General features: G+C 37.1%; 1 long non-coding RNA gene across 1 annotated transcript; it reads left to right on the plus strand.

Moving 5' to 3' along the window:
• The first annotated feature begins 1583 nt into the window (after positions 1 to 1583).
• On the plus strand, positions 1584 to 15574 carry LOC137477585 (uncharacterized). Its single transcript, XR_011001067.1, has 3 exons — positions 1584 to 1640; positions 8797 to 8837; positions 15373 to 15574. It is a non-coding gene; the product is annotated as an uncharacterized lncRNA (long non-coding RNA).
• Positions 15575 to 20803: the final 5229 nt, after the last annotated feature.

Raw genomic sequence — 20803 nt, forward strand, 5'->3', positions numbered from 1 at the left:
GATAAAAGGGTAAAAAGGTCAGAAGTGTCTTGAGCACCCACTTCCAGCTGAGAGGGGCTGCAATGTCCTTCAGATGCTCTGCAAGAAACATTTTAGACCTCCAAAAAGTACTTTCATAGCACCACTGAGAGGAGATAAAACTGTTAAATATTTTAGTTATTACCTGGAATAATATATTTGAAGTAGAGAGCTGAAAACCCAAAGGATTGTGAAAGAACTGTCAGGATCCAAATGAAATGCTTAGAAAGGAAAATATTTCTTTCCAGTCTGGAACTTGTATTAATCAGTTGTGCCTCTCCTGCAGGTGAAACTGGAAAATGGCTTTCTTAGGGCTAGTTAAACATATTTTTATTTGTGGATTATTGCTTTGAGTAAAATTCTTTGGCTAACCAATTCTTTATCTAAATTCCATATCCTTTCACTTTGCACTCAGAATCAGAGGATATTGCAGGTGACTGATGGTCCCTGAGACTCCACTCAGAGCAGGATTGACCCATTTGAGCAGTTCTTCAAGCAGGGAAGGAGGCATTGCCCAAAAACCTGCCAGAGCTCAATGTGGTCAAGATCTGATTTGATTTGAACCAGTCCTGAAATCAAAAAATTACTGCTGTGACCAAAGAAGAATTTGGTCTAAAATCTTCATTACATGCAAGTTCCACCAGGATATTGCATAGTTAAGGTCTCTGAATTCATTTGAAATAATCCTCTTTTCCTTTATGTAATGAATAGAATAGATGGAATTGCTTCCTCAGACTTTCTGAGGAAATTGAAGTGATGTGCTAAAGATTTAACAGCTTTTATTTCTCTTTTCAGATCTTAACCAAATATGGAATATTAAAGTCCTAATATATTTAATGAAACCAGAAGTTGCTGTTATAATTAATTTCCTTTCCGAGAAAAAGTATTGCCAGCTTCTTTTGGAAAGAATGTGAGTAATCCTTTGAAAGAAAACCAGAGCAAATGTATAAAAACCTTTCTCTTCCTTAAATCTCAACCATAAAGCCTTTTATTAATCACCTGAAGAGCACAGAATGGCTTCATGAAGCAGAGCTGGTGGTAGTCCATGTGTATGTCTTCGTTACCAGCACAGACACACCAAATGGTTCCTGTCCTCTTCCTGCCTGGAGACAAAGCAAAAAGGAGTCTTGCCAAGTATCTAAAATAGATTTTTTCTTTTTTATCATCAGTATTGTAAACAGCCATTTTTTTATCCTCTAAGTTTATTTGTGGATTATTCTATAGAAGACTAATAATGCATTTAAAAAATTCTGATTGCTGCTGATAGAAAGAGCTGAACAGATAAACCAGTTACCTCAGAAACTCTTACATAAAACCTGTGAACAAGGATGAGGGAAAAGAAAAAGTCATAGTTACGCAGTAGAAATATTTTTAATGGAAATATTTTTAACTATTTTCCCACACAGGTTTCTCCTCCTTACAGATGCCCCTGGAGAAATGGACACTTCATTGGACACAGCCAATATTCCTGGATGAAGGACATGGCTTGGGGTGGCTCTGCACCCACACAGCCTCGCTGTCCTCGGTGCACACAGGATGGAGAGGCAATGCCTGGCTGTCACTTCTTTTGAGAAAGTGCTCCCCAGGCCAGTGGATCCACACTTGCCATCAGCCACGAGAAGGTATTGCTCAAGGGGGTTGTTTTGTTTTGGTGGGTTGGGGCGCTGTTTGCTTTTTGGTTTTTGCGGTGTAACATTTTGGAGTAAAAAATAAATCCTAAAGAACAAGACTCTCCTTTATGCATGCAACATATGAAGGGATTTAAAATTATTATAATTTTCTAGTTTGCTTGTTTATTCAAAAAGTCAATGAAGACATCTGGTGCTTTTGCAGCTAGATGAGCATGCCAAAAATACAGTAATAATAAAAAAAAACAATGAACAAAACCTTCCTCAGGGCCACAGCTGGGAGCAAAATGATGTCTGACATAAAAGTGACTAACCCTGTCACCTGTTTTCATTTGCCCTTTGGTATGCTGCAAAACAAGCATATGAAAAAGGTAAATCCATCTAGCAAAAAACAATAAAACTGTAAGGGATTGGTTAGCTTATTTTTTTTCCTCTCTCTTGTTCAACTTCATCAAAGATTCATTTAAAATACTAATGTTTTTCAGCCTATTATTTGAAGTTAAAAGAAGCATATGGTGCTCTGAGACAAAAGATAATTAGATTTCTTGTCTGCCTTCAGTATTATAGTTTGTTAATTCACTTTAATGGCGTTTACAAACAGCATAGGCAGAATAAATGATAGAATAGATTAAGATGTTTAAACTGATGAGTGTTGATTTTCTGAGTTTGTTCCTTGGACTATCACAACTGTCCTATGGCCCAGCCACTGCAGCATTCTTTGCTCTTTAGGCACTGTTTGTTAAGAATAAGAAAATCCAATAATCCTGGTGGTGATGGAAGTCACAGCAGTGTTTTCCTCCTAAGCACTGCAGTTCTTGTTATGGCCTGAAGCAAAAGCCTCACAGCCCTTCATTGTGTCCTTATTTGATGTTCAGTCAGCCTCCTGTCCATCCACACCCATTGCTCATCATTCATTTGAATCCTTCTAAACTCCTTCCCTGGGTACCATCTGACAGCAACCAGTTCAACAAATTGCAGATGCATGGTCCAAAGCCCAGGCCTTTCCTTAGCCTAATTGTTTGATGCCAACCAAAATAATAACTTAAGAGTCTTTAGAATCTTAAAAAATCTATTGATACAAAACTTCACCCAAACACTGCCTAGACATTTTGATGTAGCCTTTACAACTCCTAGCAGGAGGAAAAGAAAGCTTTGAGGCAAGATGTGAAACCACTGCTGTACAGTGACCTCACCTTTATCTGCACTCAGAACAAAAAAAAAAATGCATACGAGGCAATAAAACAAAATGCTCTGTAAATTTACTATCTCTATATCATCATGATTTTTTTTAGACATGATTTGTTTCAGGTGAAAAAAAAAAGAAAATGAAAAGTGAATATTCTGGGGGTTGAGCTTCAGCACATCTGATATGTTGCAAGATGGAAAATTATTACTTCAGGTAGAGAAGCTGGTGATGAAGTCATCAGTTTGACACCTGAGAAAATATAAGATATCATATTCAGCTACATGCTGCTTACAAGCTTCTCTGAGGGGCTGTAATTGCAGGCTCTTTCCAGTGAAGATAATTAAGTATTTACGTGTCTTAATGAATAAGACTCTGAAGTGAGTTGCTGCACACCTTGACTGTTACTCCTCTTCAGATATGGTGAATCCAGATCAGAATTGCTACAGGAAGGGATAAAGGATCTCAAAGGAGAACTTGTTTACAAAATCAGACTTTTTTCTGCTCAATCATTGAGAGGGGGAGATATGATTACCCTTGATAATTGAATTTGCTGAGGTCACTACTGGTATAACCTCTTCAAACAGCCCAAACTCAACAATACTGGGTCACAGTGACAAGGTTTGCACTGAAGAGGAACAGCTTTCATTTCCTACTAAAATGGCATTGGGAGATAACATTCCTGTGTGGCACATGTACTGCTGAGGTGTAGGAGTCAGATGAACTGCAGTCCTCTTGACAGGAAGGGAAAATATAGTGCTGCCTGTATAATGTCTTCCCTTAATGCAACATGACCCCAGCCAAAATTGATTTAATCATTCAAATAGTATTGTTTCATTTCCCTTATCTTGTCTAATTTCATTTTATGCTGAGGGGCTTGCATTCAATAATTATTTTTGCATTGACATACCTCTCAAAGGCAAGTTTTCGTATTTCTTAAAAGAAATTTATGAGATGAAACATTAGACCTCTGCCCTCCTTGGTTAACAGGACACAGGCAAAGTAGTTTTTTACACTTATGTGTTAATTTAGAATATTAAAAAGACATCGACTGTAAAGTTTTATGTGTCTTCTTTTTTGTATGCAGACCTGCAGCTGATACTTTTACATTGCAGCATATTCTGGGTTATTTGATATTATTATTCTCCTATAGCATAACGTGAAAGATACGGATGACTCTTCTTTTTGCTTACTAAAGTTTGCATAAATGTTTGCTACAGGGTGTGTGATTTCTAGTCATTAATGGATCCCAAGGTCTGGTTATGAGGCAGTAAAAGTAAACAGCCACTCATAAATGATATAACTGCAGGATTTCATTCCTTCCTTGGAGAACAAGCATAATTTCAAGGCTGTCTGTGATCCATCTTGTCCATCTGGTTTTCCTCATTTAGTATGAAAAACAACAAGATTGGTCTAAAATCCTTCAGAAACGGGTAAAGTGAGAAACCAACTGAGAAGCAACTAATAATAACATTGTGCTTGAGCTTCAAACTAGTACAAACATCAACAGAAAAAGTTGCTGCACCTGGTGAGACCTGAACAATCAATTTAAAACGAGCTCCCCAGAGCAGGTGTGTGGCTACATCTATTCAGTATTGTTATTCTCCTATACAATAATGTTAACACTGGCTAGGATTTTGATTTCCTCGAGTTTACACAAATACTTTCATTGAGTACTTTAACTGCTAGTCCCTACCAACTTCCCAAATTTTAAGTCTTTCCCAGACACTGACTCTCCAGCAGAAGGGTAGACACGAGCACAGGAAAATGACTCTCTGACTCCCTCAAAGTGAAGCCCTCAAATTCCCCCTGACAAAACAAAGAAGAAACCAGAAGTTGGCTTGAAATGGCTTGTTTAGAAACCTGGCAACAAGGACCTTTTAAAACTTGATTTAAAAAAAAAGCAGAAAAGGAATATAAGCATCTCTTGCCAGCTCAGCATCATGGAGGCCAGATTTGTTTAAGCTGAGGAATGGGCATGTTTGCCTTCAACTCCTTTGAAACAGGTGACAGATATTGTGCCAGAAATAATTTACTGACACAATTATTGTTTCTTCAAGTCAATGTTTGACCTAGACCTTGGGCCAAGTGTGTTTCTTTTCCTAACATAATCTCAAGACATTTCTTCCCTGAAGGTGAGGAAGCTTAGAGTGAGAAAAAGAATTAATGTACACAGGCACACAGAAAGTTTACTAGTTGGTGGCAATCCAAAGTTAAAAATATTTGAAACACTGTGCAAGCACATGCACATACCTACTTGAGAGTCAGAGCCTGTTTGTACAGCCAAAATCTCCTGTCCTAGCAGGCTGGTCCAGAAAAATCCTTCCTTCTGCTTCAGCTCCTTTCCAGCTGAGAGGCTGCATAGAAATGTACCCTGGCTGTCAAAACAGATTATGGTCTTTGACAACAATTAACATTAAGGAAATAAATACTGTGCTTTCATATTTTGGTAATATCTTTTGAAATTGTGGAAGGAAGATGTGAGGATGTGTAGACCTATAGGAAAGCACACGTTGATTTCAGGATTTACCAAACAGCAAATATATCTTTGCTCTGAAAAAACTCTCTCAGGGAAGGTCTTTACCTCTGCAAACCATTCCAGTATTTGTAGGAGAAGCTACCAAATATCCCAGTCTCTCTCTTTTTACCAGTTTAACATCTCTTTCTCGCTCACTGCTCTTTCTGTTTGCTAGCCATCTCTTCTTTTCATATATACTTATAAAATTTCTGACCTTCTTATATCCACCATCTAGAGAAGGTGCTTGAAAAGTGTTCAGAAGCCTTTAAATTGGAGTAACAATTATGAATGATCCATACTCTCAAGGGGAAGGATCAGTGTCATTATTCTCATGTGAGCAATGCCAAATCATCTCACCGCATATTATGATTTTACTTGGTGTTAATTTTAAATATAACTTGCAGCTTGATTTCCGTTAGTTTACATCATGTTGAAGGATTTGAACTAAATGTGCTGGTTCTTCTTTGTATTAATGGCATTGTTCCTTCTTTCTTTATTTCCCCCTCTCCTTTGGTGGCTCTTTTCCCTCCCCTGTGCATCAAAAGGGATGCACTTATGCATCCTGTTAGAAGACAGGGCTCTGAGCAGCCTGATCTGATTGAAGATGTCCCTTCTCATTGCAGGGGGTAGGACTAGGTGACCTTTAAATGTTCCTTGGGAAGAAATTATTCCAAACAATTGTTAGCCACCTTTTTGATGCCAGGATGAACTCTAACATATTTTGCTGTAATTGTTTTTGGGCTTCTGTAAAGAATCTTTCTTGTAGTAGAAGTAGCAACTTCAGTTCAGTTAGATCAAAATTTACTCCAAGAATTTCCCTGTGTCTGCTTGTTTCCTTCCAGCACTCTTGAGATAATTGCAGGAGTCTGATGAATAACTAGAGTGGATGCAGATTAGATGTACTCCTCCGGATACTCTGAAGTGTGCTGGAGCAGCCAGACCTTTGGTCAGAAACACATTTACATTATGACTCAGCCTTCTGACAATTGCTTCATTAGTAGATATTTAAAAAAGAAAGAATAAAGATTCCCATCTGACCCACTCATTTATATTCCTCTGAGCAAGCGAGGCAAGAATGTGCAGAGCTTTTGCACTCAGAAAATGTTTGGTTTGCACAGTCACATTGTTAAATTCTCAGCCATGCAAGGATTGCAAATTGTTACATTCTCAGCCATGCCAAAAATTATTAAAATTAAATTTTAAAAAATTAATTAAAACAGATAATTTTCTACCTTAAAACTTCTATTTTACTTTATATACATTATTATATTGTAAAAATGTAAACTCTAGGTTTTCTACTATATAATATTACACACTTCTGTTTAAACTATACACCTGTAATTTTATATGTATTATTCAATTTTAAAGACCTTCTATACAACCTCAAATCAAATATAATAGTCTCTTAAAAATCAATACCTGTCAGCACAAAAAATCCAAAATTCTCAATAACCAAAATTCCAACACAAGGTTTTCTCCATAATACAGACATCTCCAAATTCCTTGAAATTGTGGCAGTGAAATGTAAACAAAAACAAATTAAAAACTGTAGAGTTTTCTTTCAAAGTAGTCAGGAAAACCTGAGCTAATCATACCTAAAAGAGTAATTAAAAGGAGTATTGCTCCTTAGTGAGGAACAATACACAGATTTTCTGACAAGATGCAGTGAAAGTTGTGATGACACATTGAGCAACCTGCTCTGGTGGAAGGTGTCCGTGCCCATGGCTGGGGGGTGGAACCAGATGACTTTTAAGGTCCTTTGCAACCCAAATTGTTCTGTTATTCTGTGATTCTGCTGTAGCAACAGAGGGACAGCCCCAAGGATTCATGATGGCAAAACCTATACATCACTTGCAGGGATGGACTTGTTTGTTGCGGGATTTGTTTTCTGGAAACAGCCCTTGCAGGGCACTGTGACATTGCTCTGTGGGCAGAACTGCACTCTGCTCTGTCACAGGTGGTCAAGAGCCTGGGCAACATTTAATGACTATATGGAGGAAATCTATGAACAGCTTGTCTCAGAAAAGCAGTAATGATTCCTTGATACAGGGAAGCTGAGCCACAAATCCCAGCTGTATTCAATTACAGCGGGCTGAGATTCAAAGCTTGACTTCTTGGGTGTCAGGATGAATATTCTGAGGGCCTGAATTCATGGCAGCAACTTTAACTTGACTGTCTTGTGGTGGAGAGCTGTGGGTGTTTAATACTTCTGTATGTTTTGTTTTCCAGAAGGTAAGGACAGAGGGTATTTTAAGGGACAGGGAAGCTTCCAGAAATCACTGGAAAATCGTAGCTGGAGTCTTACACTTGTGAGACCTGCCAGTTTCAGAGATAAAGCCAAATGACGCAAAGAGGTTTTTGAGACCTGTATGGAACAGGGACTTTTATTCTTCTCTTAAAGTGTCTGATGTTAAACAGAAAACAAAAGAGAGGATTCAGATTACAATGAGGCAGATTGTGCCTGTGCCAAAGTAGGATCAAAGGAAGCAGTGTATTAGCTTGGAAAGCTTTAGGTCTGGCAGTTGAATAAAGTGGATGTTCTTCAAATCATTTCTTGGGAGAAAAATTAAAATGCAGAATTTGAGCTTTATCTCATATGTGACCCAAGAATGTAGGTCTTTTATTTCTTATTCTAGATTAAATCCTGTTATACGGTTGCCTTTTGAAGGTTATAACTGCTCCAAGGAATCATGCTTATACAGCATTCTTCACCTCTTAAAATCAGTCTTAGTTTAGCAGTGCAGCCCTTTGATGGGAATATTTCATGGCCTGTGTAAAGTGGGTTAGGACTTTGTTCATTCCCTTGTCAACACATTTGAATCCTGGCCCAAATAAATGTCATGTCTTATTGGCAGGGACCACTAAAGAAATCTTAGCCTTATTGAGAGGATTGTGAATGTAGGACTTTTCCAGCTCCAGCATTTATTTCAAAGATTACAGTATTTTGGAGCAAAATGTGAGGATCACAAAACCAGTTATCTGCTGCTCCTATATTATGTTCTTTTTGGGGGAGAAATAATAGCTCTAAAGCTCTGCTTTGCAAATAAGAAGAGTTGTCCTCTGCATTGGTGGATGATTAAAAGACAAGAGAGAGAAAGGTGTTCATAATTTCCATGAAAAATAAGCTAAAGGTTTCTGAGGGCTCGCAGAGGTAAAAATGATAAAGCAGGATGAAAGAAAATGTGTGTTGTGTTTTCAAGGTCTTCTGAGTACCACTTTTTTTCACAGTGTGCTTGTGTTTATCCACTGAGGGATTTTATTTTGTACTATGGGCTTCAGTGGTGCTAAGATCACACTGCAAAGGTTGCCAATATCTAGGAAAACACAAAAGCAGGAACTGACATGGGTTTATATAATTATTAATTATTATTTTCAAAGAAAAAAAATTACTTAGATTTACTGTGTTTCTGAAAACTTTATTCTTCCTCTTTCTTGCTACGGTTGAGAAGTGATTCCACTTGCAGATCAGCCTGAAATGTAGGAAACAAATGTCAGCATCCAATTTTGTATATTAACATTTTGAAAACGTTCCATACTTCTTCTCAAGAAAGTTTGAATCCATTATTTAGTTTGCTTTGTAAGACAAAAGCATTCTGTTATTTACTGTGAATTTATTTTCTGTTGAGTAAATTCAGATAGTTCATTCTCAAAGTGTCATTGAAATAAAGATTCAGTCATTACAATATCCATAATCTGAATATAATCATCCATGAAGCAAATGAAGAATAAGCAGAATTACAGAGATATGGTGAATTCTTTCTCTGAAAATCAAACTCTGCCAAAAAGATCCATTTTTTTTCCATGAAAAAAAAAGATGTATTTTTGGTTCCACAGAAGTAGCTGCATGACTCAGAAATACACTTGGATATCGTTATTTTTATGTTTTCAGGATGCAATGAAGGAGAGTTTATGATATTTATGAGTCAGTGACTGTAGAGACCAGCACTTCCTGCTGATTAATTGTATCAGACAATGGCGTCAGCAGAGGTGAGAAAGCTGCTGCCAAGAAAAACACAATTTAGCAATGAGAAATACAAAAATAATAAATACCTAAGGATGCACTGATGCACCTAAAATCACATAGATGTCAATATATTTAATATCAATGATCCCAATTTCAATGAGAAAGCATCAAAGGAGGTAGCATGACTTTACATATAACAATTTGTGTAGGTGAGAATATCAAGATATCTTGCTTGTTTACAGGCTCTGAAGTCAAAATCTGTCTCTGAAAAAATAATATAAAGATCATAAATAAAGTAAAAATTCGGCTAGATTTTAACTTTAAAAGAGTTTTTCCTTCAGATCTAAAATCAACTATACAATAAGAGGTTTATTTCAGTAGAATTTTTTCATGCAGCTGACCCCAAACCCTCCCCAAGTCAAGTTTTTGCATAGCAAGGCCTGAGATTTTCAGTATGTCCAGTAGGCTGCTAAACAGGGGGATGAACTGCTGCACTGCTGGGCATCGTTAATGTGCTTAAATGTTTTTTAACATCTTAGGCAAGATTCCCACAAATATATACTGAATCCTATTTCTACTTTGAAGATTTATTTTTATTACTAAACATGTGATGTCATCTGCTACTTTATTTGTTTATTTTACTTACATAAGCAATTACACTTACCCACAGATATTCACAGTTGACTTAACAGGGATGGCTCCAGGAATCTGTTTGTGCTGAATTTATGAATTTTGGATGGAAGTCTAAAATTGTTCCTTAATTTGATGCTTTGATATATCTGAGTTCTGCGCAGTTTCCCATTAGCAAAATTTTGGCTAGAAATGATGGGAAGTTGTTAAAGTTTGATGACCATTCAGGCACGTGGACCACCACCAGACCTGAAAGATTATCACCACTGTGGTCAGCACTGCAGCGGGGCATGAGTGAAAGAAGAAGGGAACTCATAGGTCAGGTGAGATTTTGGATTCCTGCTTGGCAGGAGAGAAATGGGGCACAGGAAGGAGGGTAGGGTCAGGGTCTATGTGTAAAGGTATTGGGGAAAGTTAGGAGAATAAATACCTACAGGATTTCCCTATCGAATCCAGATTGATGCCTTTGTTACCCTAGCCAAAGAACAACTAATGAGCATCTAAAGCCAAATGTCTGCTGCTTTTGTAGTGCTGTGTGTCCAGCCATTCATTTTAGAGGAGTTATTCTATCTTAAAAAAAAAAAAAAAAACCAAACCAAAAAAAAACACAAAAAAAAAAAAAAACAAAACAAAAAAAAAACCAAAACCTCCTGGTTTAAACCATCCTCTTTAAAAAAGATACCAATGTAAAGAATGTTCCCCTGCTCAGATCCTAGGGGTGGTGCCATGCTGCATCCCTGTCTCCAAGGATGAGGGATCAAGAGCAAGAGATATAGATAAGCTTGAAAACATTCATATATGATGGGCTGAGACCCAAATATTGAAACGTAGAGATTTTCTATTTGTTTGAGTCCTGCAAGTTCGATTAGAGACCCAAAACTGCCAGAAGGATTCCTTCTGAGCAGGACAAGAGGGACAATGACCTCATAAGCTTCCTGTTAATGCTTTGTACATTAATGTTATTATCACTGTTGTTGGTATTATTAAACAGAGCTTTAAACTACACAGAATCTCATAATAATAAATGACACTTTTGCTATATTACCTGTTTAATACTACAGCAATTGCTTGCAATTAGATACAACTAATAAAAAGGCTTCTTGCCAACTTGATCTTCTTAATTAAGTGCTTCATGGCTTCTAGTAAAAGTAAAATATGTTCTGTTGGTGTTATATTAGCTTGGGACATCTGCCCTGATGATGTACTTTTTCTTTTCTCAAAAGTTATCATTTTGTTCCTCACAAGACCTAAAGGCTGCTGATGTCACTTTCATTGAATATTTGCACTGACTCCCTTTTACTTTAGATGTAATCATTCAGATTTTGATGCTCTGCTTGTTCCCCTTTTTGATCTTTCTAAGTATATTCTCAAAAGGAGCTTAGCATTCAACCAAGTGGCTCCCACCAATTTCATGAGCAACACTGTCAGATCCTGAGGTTCAGAACTTTAACAAATACCAGTACCTTCCTGAGCAAGGCTTTATTTCATGACCTCCCTAACATTTCTGAGGAGAATTTTCAAGAGCAGTGGTTCCTGCCTCATTTAAACACTGTCAGTTTTTATTCTCTTGCTCTGTGTCTGCAACCACTGATGATAGATTTTTGGGCCTAAACAACAAGAAAATGTCAGTCACTGTCTGTTAGGAGCCTCCCATGGCCCATCCTCATCCAGAGGTGTGATCCTGCCACCAGCAAAACCACCCATAAACCACATAACCCAACCAAAGACCCTAAAACCTAATTCCTTGTGTATATTAGTGTGTCCTTGCATTGGATGATGAATTATGATTTTTTTTACAAGCAAAAGAAATCAGGCTGGCAGCCCACCAAGAGTGAGCTATAGAAGATGTCAGCAGGAGGAGATGCTGCCCAGCTAGCTCGTTAGAGTACCTGGGCTAATCAATCATTGGAATTCCTCTTTAGCTTGGGTGCTTGATCAAAACTTATGGATGTTCAGTGATTGCAAAGGAGCTGCAGGTTGAGTTTCAGCCCATTTCTTATATTTATTTTGATTGTGTTGATTTTTCCAAGCTAAAGTGAAGGGAACGAGCAAATGTCTCCCCATCTGAAGCAGGAAGAAAGCATTTCAAGTACACACATATCTTCTGAAAACTGCTTTTTTCACAGTTCTTAGGCCACAGATTTCAGTTCCACAAATGATTCATTTCAAAGTTAGGTTGACACAGAAAGCTGAGCAGATATTGTTTGCAGAAGGAAAAAAAACCAATCTTAATAGAAATACTTGATTTTTCCAAGGTCACTTTATGTACATTTACAGTAGAATTTCAGCCTCATGCTGGCCAACAGAGACTCCTTCAGGGAGATATTTAGAATATTTGTAGATTTTATGAGTGAAAAGGGGCAAAGTATGTAATAGAATTACTCTTGCAATTATACACTACTTATTATTTTTAGCTCCAGAATGGTAGTAAATATGGTTTTCTGTGCTTGCTTGGGGCAAACAAACTAACTGTAGAAATGCAACGTTGTGGAATTTCCATTTCATTTATTGCCTCATTAATTTCATTAACTTACAAATAGATGAATACATAAAATTAAAAAGTAATTTCCTTTAAATATTTTTAAATTACTCTCTCCAAGTATTCAAACCTTTTAATCTGTTCTTTTAAGGTCTCCATCTAATCGCTCTTACAGAGGCATGATTGGGCTTTTGTGAATCAGATATCAGTGTGATTGATTATGAGGAAGATAATCAGAGGGTGCCATTCACAAGACAAATGCAATTGTTTCTAAAATATTTCCTTGCAGTCTGTGGCATTTCACTAACTCAGTAGCATGTATGAAATGATGTGTGGGTGGGATGTGTGAAGGTGTGGATTTATGTGGGGAAATCAAATCTAGCTATGGAGGAAATGTTATTTCTTCTTTTTTTTTTTTTCCTCTTTTTTTTTTTTTTGTTCCTTATACAAGGACAAATTGCATGGGAATTATAGTGTTTCCCATTTAATAGAAGTAGCCTTCATGCTGATGTTTTTCACAACAGTGACAAATGGCAGCTAAAAAGAAAGGGGGAGAATGTAATCAATCTTTATACCTTTAAAAATAGTTGAAAACTAAGATGAAAACTAAACCAGTGCAAGAGAAAAAGAAATAGTTGGAAGCAAACAATTATCCGGAAGAGTAGGGAAGTGCAGAAGATGATTTGGGACTCAGTGCTGGGTCTTGGAGGAGGGCAAAACTCCTGTTCTGCTTTTCTTTCTTGTTTGGGACTCCAGTTTCCATGGCCACAGCACTGTAACACACATGTCCAGAAAGGAGAATATTCCCCCAAAAGGCCACAGAGTCTGAAAGCTGAAAATGTGTAAGGGAGACATTAGGAAGAAAAATTGAACTCTCCTCCAATTCCCAGGAATTGATGACTGTTAAACAGCAATAGCTGAAGGTGTAGTTCAGATTAGAAATCATCCAGGTATTTAACATGTATTTAATGTTTATATTTTAGCTATGCACTAACACAATATTTGTTAGTGTTACTGGAATCCTATGAAAATAGGATTTTAAAATTAAGTAAAATATTTGAGATTTACATAGATCAGAATAAACAGTAAAAACACAATGTAAAAACTGCTATACCCTCTGAACCCATTCTAAAAGCTCATGTAACAGACAAAAGATTAAATAGGGAGTCTTGAACATTTTGCTGAACACAAAGGAAATTAACTCCTGGAAGGATTAGATCAGACTCTGGTAGGTGTGCTCTGGATGATGGAAGATTTGGAAGGGAAAACTCGGCACTTCTCAAATTACAGGCGTTGAGAAATGAGCTGGTCAGTCAGAAAATGGCCCCCTATTTATTCTGTTATTCAAATGTCCCTCCTGCAGCTGTGGGGCTCAGCTGGATTTCCAGACTTTATATAAAGCATCTGCGTCAAGTTTGTGTTTTGTGTGCTTAGAGCCTGCCAACCAAATGTTTTCTCGGATAGAAAATGTTACTGCAATGCATTTTTTATTGGGAAAAAGAGATGTACAGATGCTGTCACCTCCAGACTTTCACAAAACTTTCCATTCTTCCTCTTTAAATCAAGTATTGATTTGGCCTGGGTTCAATGTGTGCTTTAAACTAATGCACCATAATGAAAAGTCGTGGCACGATTACTTAGGGATAAGTTTTTTAGATTTAGCTGAACTGCACTGTTTTCATAATTATAATGAAGACACTTAAGGGGATATTTTTCATTAAATGCCTGGCAGTAATCCAATGTCATTCCCATTAAAATCACCTGGTCAGAAATTAAGCTCCTGGTGTTTGAAAACTGTAATTTTCAAGTAACAAATTATTTTCTCTTTAGTGAAATTTAAAAAACTCAAACATATTATTTATATCTTTTGCATTTATTATATGAGAACCGAATGCCATTCTTTAAAACAGGTGGTGGAAGAGGATAGAAAAAGTTTATTTTTAATTTTTACCATAGCTGCGATGGACAAATTGTAACTGTAATTTTTGGATAACTGTAGAGAGCAGTTACGAGATCCAAAATAGACATTGTTCTTAAAGGACTAGTTTTTATAATACAACTAGTTTTTATAGTACAGTAAATAGTTTTTTTCTTTTGAATGATTTTTCACAGCCAAGGCTTTCTTCACATCCATACAATTATTGATTACTTATAACTCCCTTTTCACAATAATCTCCAAGTACAATTTTCGGTACTTTTCTGAGATCCTTTTTTATAGTACCTTAATATACCTGTCTAACCCAGGTTTCCACTTCCCCACAAGGAGCTTATAAGGCTTTTCCTTACATTCTGCTACCTGACTGGGTGAGAAGGTCTAATTGTTGCACTGTGTCTGAGCTGTCTCCTTTCTTCCTGCCTTTACTTCTGCACTTGTCTACCCAAGACTTCAAAAGACCCACTTTTAGGAGAGCTGTGCCACTAACAGAGACTTGTATTGGTGCCTTCATCATCTTGTTTTTGCAGATGGTTGGAACATGACAGGGTCTGGCAGCAGATTTCCCTTCTGTTGCACCCAGAGGAACTGTGGAAGCTGAGTTCTCTTTATTTTCCCCCTGGGGAGTATGGATGAGCTGCTCTCATTTCAGCTCCCAATACCCATTTTACTCTGAGATTTGAAAACCCATTAATGTCTAACCACCCTCACTAACATCTAAATATAGATGAAAATAAATCTAAATATAGATCTAAATATGGCCCATCTCTGACCACTCTTCTGTGTGTGTCCTTGTCTGGCAACTTTCTGTCACACATTTCAAGCATGACACTTGTCTAACACAGACTTCCCAAACTCATCATGCTCCTCTGCTTCTGACATCTTAAATTACTGCTCTGCCTCTTTCACCCACTCCTTACTCTGTGCTTTTTCTCTGCTCTTGTACAGACTATTCAAAAGGAGATAAAATCTAAAGTTGCTCATATTGGTGTTTCTTCTCCTTGCCCTTTTCCCAGGAGATCCTTCACAGGTTGATTTCCTCAAAGAACCTGCAAGCCCTCAACAGAGATTGGGATGGTCAGTAGCAGAGATTCAAATGTCAAGGGACAATCTCTTTTGAACAGAGTGGAAACACCTTCAGAAATCTGGCTTGCTCCTGGAGAAGTCAGGACTTCAGGTGGTTCATGAGAAAATATGAGCAGAGAGCCAATGGCCAAGTCTGAAGGACAGCTTGTCCTTCTCTGAGACATGACCTGCTATGTGAGCTCAGAAAGGCAGCCTGCACCCCACACTGGGAGTGCACAAGGTGACACTGGCAGCCAGAAAGTGTCAGCAAGCAAGATGAAAACTCAGTTTGCTGGGGACATCTTTGGCAACATCAAGATTCCCTAAATAAAGTTAGAGTTCAGGGAGGGTCAGGGAGAAAAAACAGCAAAATGCCAGCAAAACTGGGAAATGCTATCAAAGCATCTCACAAGCTCAGCAAACACCAGAATTGCCTCTCCAGTGAAGCTTAATTTAAAAGTCTATTGTTTCCATTATTGCTTAATGATTCCTCCAAAAGTAGAACAAAAGTTTATTTTAAAAGTTAATTATTCCTGAAATTTTAAAGGGATATGAGGGTATTTTCCTCTATCTCATTTGGTAACTGAACCATTAAGGAGAGTGAAGCAAATGGTGGTGTAAGAATTGGTGAAAACAATTTAGGTCTCAGAAGAAAGCTCCTCATGTCAGATATCATGGTGTTTTTGCACAAAAAAACAATCTCCTAGCAAATTAAGTTAACTTTCTGTGCTGGAAAATACTTGTCAACAACTTCTCCCCATTTGCTCCTGAATTCTAACTGAGACTCAGCATGAGGAAATGGTGCAGTTGTTTCTGCAAGCAAAGGAGAAAATGGACCCATCAGGGCATAGCACTCACTGTGCTGCCAAGAAAGCTTGATTCTGCTCCCTCACACTTGTCTGTGCTAATTGCCATGCTGGGTTTTGTCATCTATCCAATAAACTATGCATCAAAACTCAGGATTTAACATTAAAGCTTCATGCTAGTGGAAAAAAAACAAAAAACCAAAAAACCAAACCAAAACAAAGAGGAAGAAAAAAAAAACCCAAACCAAAAAGAATTCTAAATTAAATATTTTTCAATATGATGAATTGTGAAATTGATTGTTGCATGTGGGGACTACATATTATTACACTTTAGGAAAAGAGCCGAAGAAGTATTGTTATGTGCAGGTTCCTATATCAGCTTAATTTTCTACCAACTGCATGACTTTCAGAAGTGCATTAATCAATTTACTAACATCTGACATGTGAAATTTATTTTTCTTATTCCTGTCCCAAACAGTTAAGTGGCAACAATAATAAATGCCATGAAAGGCAGAATTTCCAAAAGCACCAAAATAGGGGTCAGTACAATGCCTGTTTCCCAGTCATGTAGATATTGAACTATAATCAGGGACCTTACTCCCTTCTTAAGGTGTGTGCCATGACCTGCACCGCCCACACTGAGGCAGTTCACACACGTTATCCAGGTTATGTGAGTCGAGGACAGACTGAAAATTTCTCTGAGATAATAAGGGTGATCCAGTAATAATTTCACTAAAAGTCAATCACAGCAGTACAGAAAAATGCAGCAATTCCAGTCTCTTGAAAAGACGATATTACTACCTGCTCCACAAGTAAAGGTATTTTGAAAGTTTCAGATTATGTAAACTTTGACTGAATGGAAGAGAAAGGGTCCATATTTAAATTTCCTAGCATTTCCTGTAAGAAAAGCATTTTAAGAGGGTACTTGTGCAGGTGCTTTTCATCTGTATGCTCAGTGGCATACCTGGAAGGTGCTGATATTTCTTAGGCTAGTATTTTTGATAGAAAACCTCTGTTAATCATCTCTTCTCCAGCTGAATTACAAATGGGGGTTAAAAGTTTTGGTGAGTGTGTGCTGAAGTGTGAGGCGCAACTGATGTTCTGGGGAGTGAGCTTTCAGTATATATTATTGTAGGAAATGGAAATAATGTAATAATATGTTATGTTCTTATCGCCAATTTTTATTTTATTTGATTACATTTAGCTATCTATTAATTTTTGGTGATTAGCTTCAGAAACATGCATCAATACCGCAAATCTATTTTTATTTATCATTATCACCACTTTCTACATTTTGTTGTTATTATGAGCAGTGTTCATTTTCCCACTCAGCTTTTAACTCCTTTAATTTCTGGGACGATGTGGCCATGTTTACCATTAGAAGCAGGAGCATGCATGAAACGTTTTAACTCTGTTTTTCTGTAGTTTTCAAAGGGCATACAAATCTCACTGAAATTTTTAGCAGGTATTGCTGTGTATTCGTGTTTTCCTTATAAGTACACAGAGAGGACAAGGAAACTCTTGGAGCCTTGGGCTCTCAGTAACGTCAATCCTTTAACCTTGCTTAATCTCACAACTTTTGAAAGGGTTTGAACCAAGGAGCTGGTGGTGAAAGATCACTTTCCATCAGGAACGTTTGTCTTTCTGATCAGCCTCTGCAGCTCTGCTCTCCGTGGCATTTTCTCTTGCTCGGGCCCATCTGTGTGTGTGTGTGTGTGAAGGTTAACTGCAGGAATCACTCACCGGCTTCTCTCCTCTTGTTAGTGTGAACCACCAGTGCCCAGCAATGATTTTTGAAACAGCAGCGTCTTCATTCGTTCATTTACTGGCCGCGAGGAAATTGATCTCCTCAGGAGAAGAGAACGGCACCTGAGCTGCTGGAAAACAGAGATTTAATGTTCTGGGACAGAAATCAGAGCAGGGAGCCTGAGAGCTGCACACAATTGGGTGCATCCTTCACTAGGACCTGTCAAAACCAATCATGTCTTTCCTAAACAGGTAAAATTGTCAGTATTGATAACTGAGTGAAAATGATTCTTGGGTGAAAAAGAGGCAAGTCCTACTTACAGTGTAGTCTACAGAAGCTGAAAGAAAATAGCTTCTATTTTTTTCCTCTTTTATGTCATATGTGAATCTCTTTTGGGAACTTCAGACGTAAGTGGAAAAGAGGAGGTCTCCTAAGGAAATACTAAAGCAACATCATTTTACTTTTTTCCTAAGTCTTTCCCTTGTGGAGGAAATACAAATCTACTCTTTTCTAGTTAAAATGTACCACATAAGCATCTTGCTGAAAAACAAATATTAAACTCTGTTTTATGCTAATTATACAATAGTTTTGTTTTGAGATAATGGATTTATTTTCTTTTCAATTAAAACTTGAATTATCAGAAGTGCAAGAACTAGTGATAAAAGAAATAGTCTTGTAGGTGAGCCTGAAAATCTCAATAATTTGGTTTATTCAGGAACTCAGGTTTGATTTATTATTTGTAATCTAAAAATGTTCGTGCCTAATCAAAACCCTTTAATTTTCTCTCTAATGTAAATCTCCGCGAAAATGCACAGCTTGGAAGACTTAGAAGCTGTAGATATGATAGAGGATGATCAGTCTTCAGCTGTGTCTTTTAAAAGCTCTGTGTATCAGCCTCTTAAGATGTCTTTAAGGTTTTCTTGAAATGGAAATTTTTGTCAATGGGCATCAGTAATTTTGGATGCTTCATACTGCCTTATTGATATTTATCATGTTTACGAGGTCAGCGATGTTGTGAGGAACTAGTCTGTGTATATCAAAACATTCCTCTGCCCTGATAATAGCAGAAAACAAAAACTATTTTATGTAGGAATGTTGCAGCATTCTAGGTTGTCTTCTGTAGGAAATCCTGGGGGTGGGATGACATTCAGCTACGTCTGGCAAGATGTGTTATTTCACAAAGCTTGGCATCAGCTGGAAAAGCGAGAAAGGCGAGATGTGCATGTGTTTCTTTACACTGCAAACTATTCAACAGCAGCTTTTCTGCCTCTAGCCACAGTTTTCTTGTGTTTTGCTTAACCAAATTGGGCAGAGATAGAGATTCTGAAGTACTTTTTTTATGTATTTGGTAAGATTTGGGGATAAAATGAACCAATGATTTCTGCTTTACTTGCCTTATTTGTTTTATAATTTTTTTTCTAATGTAGACAATTTCATCCCCAACTCTTTCTGATGCTAAATGATGTAAGCCTTAAAAAATAAAGAGAAATATATAAATGACACAGAGAGAGAGAGCAACAAGCTAAACCACTCTAAAGAAAAGTAATTTAAAGTTACTCCGACTTTTGCTGTAGGGTTACATACTCTGTATTTGATGTTGAAATGATTGGTGTGATCATTGCTGGTAAGGGGCTGAGTAAGGGCTAGTTTATAATATCAGACATTTCCTGTCTGATGCCATTGGTGTTGAGGGTGATACCAATGTAAAATCTGTTTTGGAGTCTGCAGTCTCAGCAAAGGAAACCCAGCTACAGATAACTGATTTTCACCTGCCTAATTTCCTATTTTATCTTGTTGTCAGAACTCTGATGCCAAAGGGCTTTGGTATCTAATCCCCCTGGGAGATATCCTTGTGTTTACAAAACACAGTTCAACAGGTAACAAGCAATATTGTTCCACGGGGGTCATGTTACATTCTTGAGATCTAAATATAATTATTCACAGTCGTAGTTCAAACACACTTTTAGAAATTTTGTATTACAGAAATCAACAGGAGTGGCTTTCACACATTTTCACTATGTCATCTTAAGGTTTTCTAGAAATAACTTAATGAAAATAAGAAAAAGCACTGAAAAATTATGAAAAGAGGATAGAGTACACATGTGAGGGAGAAGAAAGCAAGGGAGAGAGAAAAAGAAATAACTGAGAAATAAAGAAAGAATAAAAGGAAAAAGAAGAAATAAAAAAAGTCCAAAGAAATAAACTTGCACACTGTATTTGATGACCATAATTGCTTTGCTCTGTACAAAGGCTTCTGGTTTTGATTAGAGACTAATAGATAGGTACTACTGAAAACAGTATTTAAAATTCATTATTTTTCTTCTTTTCCTTTGAATTCTTCATTATGTAAAACATGTACTCCAGTGCTCTTGCAATCTTTTGTTCTTTTCATTGAGTTGCTCCACTTTTATTTTAATTTCACTGCCCTTATAGACTGGGTATTCTCTGAAAATGCTGCCTATCTGCTCCTACAGTGCCTGTTTCCCATTTTGTCTTTAAAATTCCTTTTCTAAGTGAAAATGTCATTTTGTTTGTCTGCTTTTTTCTTTTAAATACCTGCCTGCTTTTGTTTCTTACACTGGCAGAGTGCCCATGGGTCAGATCCACACTCACTTTTCTTGCCCAAATTTAACCAGTGGCAGTATGGGATTAGTAGATAACACCAAAGCAAAATTAAATATTAATAAAATTATTAATCAATTATTTGATAAAATAAAAATGATTATTTTTATTTTATAAATATTAATTTTTATGCCTCTTCCTGAAGATCTAAAAGGAACCACTTACAGGGATGTTAGTAAACTTCACTCCTGTTGATATTTATGAAATGCC

Source organism: Anomalospiza imberbis, chromosome 7 (assembly GCF_031753505.1).
Source record: "Anomalospiza imberbis isolate Cuckoo-Finch-1a 21T00152 chromosome 7, ASM3175350v1, whole genome shotgun sequence".
In the NCBI taxonomy this organism is placed as follows: Eukaryota; Metazoa; Chordata; class Aves; order Passeriformes; family Viduidae; genus Anomalospiza; species Anomalospiza imberbis.